We start from the raw sequence: 8,466 nt of genomic DNA on the forward strand, positions 1-8,466 counted from the left end.
TCATCGTTCACTAGAAGACAAATTTTCATCTTCTGATATGTGGGTGCAACTTCACATAGGCATTTTGGAGCCTGTTTTACATATACAAATCAGGTAATTAGGATTTAGATCTTCAAAGCAATGTATAGATTTTAGATACACACCTTCTACTACTTATAACAGAAAACATGCATCTAATTTCTTTTGCACCATTGAAAATCTCGGGTAGGATTTTCATCTAAAATTCACATATGCCATTCACTGTGACTGTAATTATTAGTGAGAATCAGATTTCACCCCCCCAAAACAGAAGTCACGCTGAGAATTGACTTCTAAAGGTGCAAGACCAACTGAATTTCAATACTGGAGTTATTCATTTAGTCATAAGCCTGGTGTAGCAAGTCTATTGAGTCCACCCCAGCACCTGGTGCCCTCTTAGGTCTGACCCACCTACTGTACTCTCCAGCCCCAGTCTCTCACTTGCCATATCTTTGATATTGTTGCTGTTATACTAAGGAGGTAGTCCTTGGAGGCCAAGAATAGTTTCTGTGGTGTTCCTCCCTTTTGGCTCTGTCCTTGAGTTTCTCTGCACTAACCCAATCACAGGGGTCTCTATGCTTCCTTCATGGGTAATTCCCCTTTAGGGCAGTCCTCCTCATGCCTCAAAGCATTTGGATCTCCAGCCATCCTGGCCTTGGCCCCTTTTTCCTTTGGCTGACAGGCCAGGTCCACCACCTTGGACTTTGGCTCCCAGGCCTCATCCCTTTACGTCCCTACCCAGAGCAAATCTTGTCCTGAAGAGCATGCCTACCACCCTGTCCTGTGGCCTTCAAGCCTCTCCCACAGCCACTCTGGTCAAACTTGAATGTAAAACACCAACCTAAATGGTCCCTGCTCAAATATTAACGCCTCCTTAGGTCTCTGTTTCCTCTAGCCCTGCCATCTAGCACGAAAGCTTGTGCTATATACAAAATCTATTTTAATTCGTTTATAAGGTGCAAAACTACCTTGCCTTTAAATATCTAATGTTCCCAAGCCACCAACTAATTTCACTTTGTAGCTAAGAAGGTCTTTTTTGAATAGTGGTATAGGTTGTAGCTGTGTTGATCTAAGAACATAGGCAGACACTTCCTCAGCCTCATCTGAAGGGTGTTTGTTTAGTTGGTCTAAAGAAAATATCAGATTTACCCAAAGAACCTTGCCTTTTTGAACAATGGATTTCACTAGAACTGGATATGAATTAGTGACTTAAAAGTAAAAGTCATCATAGCTCACTGATAGTCACATTAGCCACCCACCCCTAAGGGGAGTTTAATTTTTTAAAATCTCATTATAAATATGCTTTTTCTGGTGTTTAATAACTTTGCATGCCAAATATAATTTCTATAGTTTTCATCCTCTCTAAATCTCATCTTGTCTCCTTTCTATATCTCCTTTTATGTCCTCTCCTTAGGATAGTATAAGTATTTTTTCAACCACAACTTTTCTTATTATTTCTGTGCACAATCCAAGGTTTATCTCACCTCAAAAGACAGGATGTGCAGTTAATAAGGATTATATGAAGGATAAACCAAAGGGACACAATGGAACTTGTATCAATTTCACCCTGCTAATCATGAGAAGTTGTAGTGCAATTAGATAATTCCTTAAAGTCCCACTATCCTGTAACTGAGATCAGGCTTTTGGCTCTTGGGCTTGTTCAACAGGCTTCCTACTTCAGGAAACTGATATGTGATATGGTATCTTATAAAGAATTTGCAAAAAGTCCAGGAACTCTGAATCCAAATAGTTAAAGGTGCACAATTTACAAACCCAAACCTTTTGTGTACTTATGTCTCTGATAGGCACCCAAAGTGTATGACCGTGACTGAAAACTGTATTTTCACATGATACTTTTTACTTCTCTGAAGTATGTCACACTTTTAAGGCGGTTACCTGCCATTCTCGTTCCCAACTCTACATTGGTTAGCTAGCCATATTTTAGTTTACAATCATAAATTTATAATTATCTTTAGCACCTACTTCCCTTAATAAATAAAAATAAATAATAAAAAATAAAAAAGCAGAGACTCTGAATCTTCTATCCAAATACTGTATATGCTTGGGCAGATAAAAATAAAATATTTAAATAATTTCCTTGATACATAAACAACTGCTGTAGTTTTTTTGTAAATATGCATTTGTGTCTGCAAGGTGTTTATGCATTTGTGTCTGCAAGGTGTTTATGCAATTGTGAATGGAAGAAAAAATGGTCTTTTAATTAAAATGTGGTTGTAACAGGGCACCAATCCTGGACTCTATTACAGTTCCAAGAACTTCACTAGACCCAGACCCACTGGGGGACCTGCTGGGATGTGAAGGATCAGTGTGGTGGGGCAGGGTGAGCAGAGATGGTGATGTCTGGGGCAGACAGAGCAGCCTCCACGTCTGCTGCAGGGAAGAACTTGGTCACGGAGCCCTGGTTCCTACTGGCTGAAGGGAACACAACTGGAAGATAAGGCCGTGCTGGCTCTAGGGAAGTTTCTCCAGAGAGGGGAACACAAGTGAAAGACAGCTCGTCAAGTCACACAGAGGTGCGGGACTAATGTTAGGAGCTGGACTGGTGGATCATGCCAGCCTGAACCGGTCATCAAGGACTGGATATTCTCCATAAAAGAGATGACCGTAAAGCAAAGGCAGAAGGGAAGGACCATTGGAGACCAGTAAGTCGGAATCATACAGGGTTGCCTTACAGGGATACTGTGCCTGGGTAACTAGACAGGTGCCGACAAGAAAAGGAGCTTTTCCTGCAGTGGTCTTAAACAAGATATCAGCCCCATGGGACTTAATGAATGGAAGGGGATTGAAAAGAGTTAATTAATTTAATAAGGCTAAGACTGTCAATTGATCAAATAGTTAAGAAATTGATTAACTGGACCTTGATAGACTTGATCTATGTTCATCAAAAGAGGATTGATGAAGTGGGGAGAGTTAATGAAACAAATGAGACACAAGTTAATTCATGTGACATAAGTGAGAAAGTGATCACAGAGACTTTGGGTGCTTATAAGAGATATAAATTACTGAATTATTAAAATAAGGATGAGACTGCTTAATTGATAAGAGAAAACTGATGACTAGCTACATTGTAGAAAATTCAGCAGATAGCACAGTATTAAAGGCTGTCCTGGACCTGCTGGCAAAGGATTGCTAATGGAAGACTCCTGGGAGGAGGTCATAGGCCTGTGCCTAGACAGGTGTAAGGACAAGATGTAGGGGAGGCAAAGCCCTGTCGAGGAAGATTATGTACCACCCTACTCATTCGCGGTAGTGAACATCTTGCTTCTTCTTATTCTCCTTCTTTTGAACATCAAGGTGTGGCAGGAGAGCATCGCGAGCAGCTACCTAGAGTGAGGGGAGTGGTGGCAGATTGAGTACCATCACCCACAAAACCTTATAATGGTCTACACTGAAAAAATGTTTGAGAACTTTTGTGTTAAAATCATCTTGTACACATCAAACATAAAAAAACCTCCTCAGAATAAAGTATCTGGAAACTAATGAGTTTTCTGGCCAATTCACTTCTGTTTAAAACTCCCCACTAAAGAGCACCAGCTAGATTTATGCATCATGTAGATACCCTATCATGTAATATCACTTGCAGTAATTAATCACCTATCTGTGATCACTTTATCGGAAGTTATTTGATTTTTCAATAAAGAAAATCAGAGACAACTCTATTTGATATTTTCTGTATTGATTTTTAAGTATTTGAGCAATGGCATACCCATAAACATAAAATAGTACATACCATGTTATAATCTTATTATATTTTTATGCCAGGATCCTAGTTTTTTCTAATAAAAAATCACAAATTCTGATTTACCGCCCCCATCCGCATTTTTCTGTGATTAAAATGAAATGCCACTATTTATATAGGTATCAGTTGAACACAATGTTTTATTGATATATTTACAATTTTAAAGTAATTTGGAAACTTATTGGTGCCTCAATCGCTATAATGAAATAAACTCTAACTATAAATTTTGCCATTTGATTTTGGGTTTCTTATAATGGAAAGTCAGAGCTCCCCCTGCCCCCTTCACTCACCAAGATGCAGATCCAGATCCAGCTCCAGCTGTCCCCCCACCACTGCTTTGTGTTGCTGAGCAGCCCTGATATGCTGGTTCCCTGCCCATGCCATTGACCCTCACACCACATTCACAGCCCCCTGGGCCCTGCTAGTACCCTTCACTCATCACCCATAGCATCCCACCTCCAGCCCTGCTGAAGAGGGCCCCGAGCCACCAGACCTACAGAGCCCAGGTCCACAGCCCCCTGCCCCCACCCCCCCACAGTACCAGAACCCCAGCTGACATCCATAGGAGGCAGAAGCTGCTGTGGCAGAGTGGATTGGACTGCAAAGCCTTGCTCCCCCTCTCCCATAGGTGGTATAGTTGGAGAAGAGCCTTCAAGAGGGGTTGGGACAGGCAGTGGGCTCAGGGCTCCCCACTCTGCTGCTGTCCCTCTAGGGCCTTGACAGCCCAGCAGGTGGGACCCAACATGGCAGGGCAGAGCAGAGTTGGTTGAGGAAGTTCAGTGCTGCTACTGGGAGCCCTGCTCCACCATAGCGAGTTGCTCTCTGCCCACCTGGCAGCAGCAGGGGTGGTGGTGTAGGGTTGTGTCCCCTACTGCTGGGTGGGCAGGGGGTGCTTCACCATGGTCGTGCAGGGCTTGCAGCAGTGGCAGCACAGAGCTTCCCTGCTCCACTTTGCCCAGCTGTGCTGGGTCCTGCCCACTGAGCTGTGGAAGCCCCAGGGGCAGGGCAGCAGGGTTGGGAGCCCAAAGTTGCCAGTCTGCACCTGCCCTGTGCACAAATATAGGGGGTATGTGCCCCTATGCTCCCCTGGGTTTGTGTACAGCATTGGGGAACCAGCCCCCCCTCCCCCCACTGCCACCTGGACAAGTCAACTGCAGCTCCATCCCACTCCCCATCCAGGCCCTGTGACTGTGCTTTCTGGCCCTGGGCCCCAAGCCCCACACACTGTCCTGCAGCCCCAGTCCAAATCCTGCCCAACTCTCTCCTTTCCTCACTATGGGGGCCTGAATCCCACATGCTCCCCCCAGACTTACCTGCGGGGAGCTGCTCTCCAGGCTGCCTGGTGGCCGTGTGTGTGTACATGCACATATGCATATGGCACCTCCTGCCTAATAGTCCTCCTTCCGCTCCCCCCAGATCCCTGCTTATAACATATGCTTTATAATTTTTGCTTTCTGGAATTAGTACCTCTCTTGCAAGTCAGCATAAATAAAAATGTTTGACATATCTTGGTTAAAAATCAATCCTTTGTTTATCTGGGGAAAGTGGAATGTGGTATCATTACTCCATTAAATATTTTTACTTTGTAATGCTTCACTCAATATTCTTTCTAATAGTAATGTGCATCATGACCCTGCCCTCTGTCAGTAACAAATTAGGACTTATCAAAGAAAAGTGCAAGGTATTATTTTTATAAAAGATTGGATCCTCTTTGTCTAACTCAGCTGCCGTGAATGGAACTATGCTGATATATATATATATCAGCTGGGGATCTGGCCTACTTCATTATTGATGTTGCTCCCAAGAGTGATATCATTTTCTGGAATGGTTAAACCGCTTCATCCCACAGGGCTAAGTAAGTTCGGGGTTGTCCTGAGCAGGAACTCATCCTACAGGACCTGCACTTACTTATTATGACCACTTACCAAGGGCAGCATAAAGCATCAGATGAAAACAGGAAGGCAATTCCAGAGAGTCAAATTGCAATGATGTGCAAAATCCCGGACTTAAAAATGGGGAAAATGTTTACATTCAAGGAGTTAACTTCATGTATAACGAAGACAGTAGAACACCAGAATTCCATGACTAATGCACTTCAGCTAAACAGTCCCTTCTAATTCACAATTCATATAATTGGTTCACTACACAGCAGCTATCTGATGTACCTACCATATTGTTGCCTTCTCTGTTCTGTTCCACAAACTGCACAGAATCATTGGGAGTGTTGAAGATTTAAGTATATCCTCTCAACAGCAGTCTTCAGCTATGCCGGGAACAATACAGCACTGTCCAAACTGAAAACACTGAAAGATTTCTTAACATATGTAAAACTTCTCTGGCTCGTTTTGATTTTTGGTTTTGTTTTTTAACCAAAAGTAGCAAATACTCAAAGACAAATCTTGAAGAAGTACTTCTTTCGTTATCTTTCCTTATTTTGTTAGACTTCAGTTGTTGATTAAGATGCTGTCAGGCACACTTAAAAATGAAAAATTCTGGTTGTCAAGTATCTATATATAGAGAGAGAATAATAATGGAAATAATAGCAATCAGGCAGGCTTGTGGAATACAATCTAGAATATCTGATAGCTGGGGCTGGGATAGAATTTGGGTAGTTCCCATGGTCAAATATTCTTTCCCACTTCTTTTATGTCAGATTTTTCTTCCCCTTGGATATACACAAGAGCTCAAGCAAATTTTCAGATCTTGAAAACTCCTGCATCAGGCTCCAAGCAAATTGCAAAGTGAAAAATTTTCCTCTGTACTTTTATATCATGTCAGGTTGGGACATTTTCCATCACCATCAGATTTTCTTATATTTCATCACATTTAACTACTCAACTAAATTAAACTCATACTTCAATCCAGTTCAAAAGAGTTTCCTCTAAAATAGTCTATAGCCTTTTTGCCTAACAGGCTATTCAAATTAGTTCAAAACAGTTTTTTGCACATGGAAAGCACTCCCCACCCCAAATACCTTGTGCTCCAGAACAGCAGAATGTTTTTTGCATCCAACTGTTTTTTGCATTACAAAGTTATCTTTGTCCAAGACTGAAAATTTTCATTTTCTGAAAAGGAAATTTGGGAGGTCTAACTCAGGGCTGTCCAAATGGTGGCCTGCTGACTGCATGCAGCCTGTAAGGGGTTAATATACGCCTCCCCCCAGCTTCTGCCTTGTCACCATTTCCCCACATCACTCAGGCTTCAACAGTAGCCAGAGTCTCTGCGCTCCTCTTCTCTCCTCTGGTTTCTGCTTCCTATCCCTGTCCCAGGGAGAAAAGCAGTGAAGTGGTGTGGGGAGGTGATGCTGAAACAATTGGCATATGGTGCAGTGGGTAGCAAGAGAGCATCAGGGAAGGTATGCAAGAGTGTAGTGCAGTGCTGGAGTGTCTCTGCAGGCGCACACTGTAGAAATGGAGGAGGTCACAGGCACACAAGACAGCAATGAGAGGGTTGTGGGTGCATGGTACAGCAGTGGGTAGGGCATTCATGGAGTATGTGGCTCGCAGAGCTTGTGGCTTGCCCTGGTGCAGCCCATACAGCATGCAGCCCCTGCTAGTCCAGTCTATGGAGCATACATCCCCTGGCTGCTTGGAAGTTGACAGCTCTGGTCTAAGAAACTTGAAATGACGCCTTAGAACAGTTGTGCCTAATGTTTTTGCCCTGCAGGCCAATTGCTCTGTGCCCAATTTGTTTGCAGGCCAGATCTGGCCAGTATGCCTGATGCAGCATATGAGGTGGGTGCAGTAGGGCCCAATCCAGCCACAAGGAGGAATATGGCAGGGGATAGCCTGGCACGGATCCAACCGTGTGGGGGGCGAAGGCGGGGGGAAGGGAATGGCTTGGCTCTGACCCAGCTGCACAAAGGAGAGGGGGCTTAACCTGGCCCCAACCTAGCTATTCAGGGAGAGGGTGTGTGGTTCAGCCCCATCCCAGCCAGGCAAGGCTTGGGAATTTGGCAGCAGAGGAAGAGTAGCAGTATTAATTGCCACTGTTCTCCCACCACCAGATTTCCCAACCCGTGGGGAGCCCTGCAGGCTGGATGCCATGGCTCCACAGGCTGGATCTGGCTTGTAGGCCAAGGATTGAGCATCCCTCAGTTAGAATGTTAACTTTTGTGCAATCTTGTGCACCCATATTAGACACTGCTTCTGCTTAAAATACTTTTCTGTATTTTCTATCTTAGAAATGTACCACAGGTGAAAAAAATCACCTGTATTTTGCAATAAATAATTGTCATTTAAGAAAAACAGATGCTATAAGGCAGCATTCCTGAAGCTTGTTACATGTACATGGAGGTAAACCCAGGGCTGTGGAAGTTTTACAGGTTTTTCTCCTCTATGTGTTGTGTTCTTCCAAATATATGTAGGTATTGAAGGGAACCCAACTGGAACCATGAATCTGATGGCTGAATTTGAAGGGCCCATCCTGCCCAGTGCTACAGTTAGAATTTAAAAAAAACCCCAACAGACCAACTGAAGGACCCATTTGCTTCTCCTTTAGTGTGACTACCTTAATAGCAGAAGACATGGATCTGTACATTTTTGGGGATGATATATTTGGGGATGGTCCTGCTTTGAGCAGGGAGTTAGACGAGTTGACCTCCTGAGGTCCCTTCCAACCCTCATTTTCTATGATTCTATGTTTCTTATTAATAACAACTGTTGTTCTAAAATATATAGCATGGATCT

This window comes from Crocodylus siamensis, chromosome 3 (assembly GCF_052110815.1).
Source record: "Crocodylus siamensis isolate JL-2025a chromosome 3, ASM5211081v1, whole genome shotgun sequence".
NCBI lineage: Eukaryota > Metazoa > Chordata > Crocodylia > Crocodylidae > Crocodylus > Crocodylus siamensis.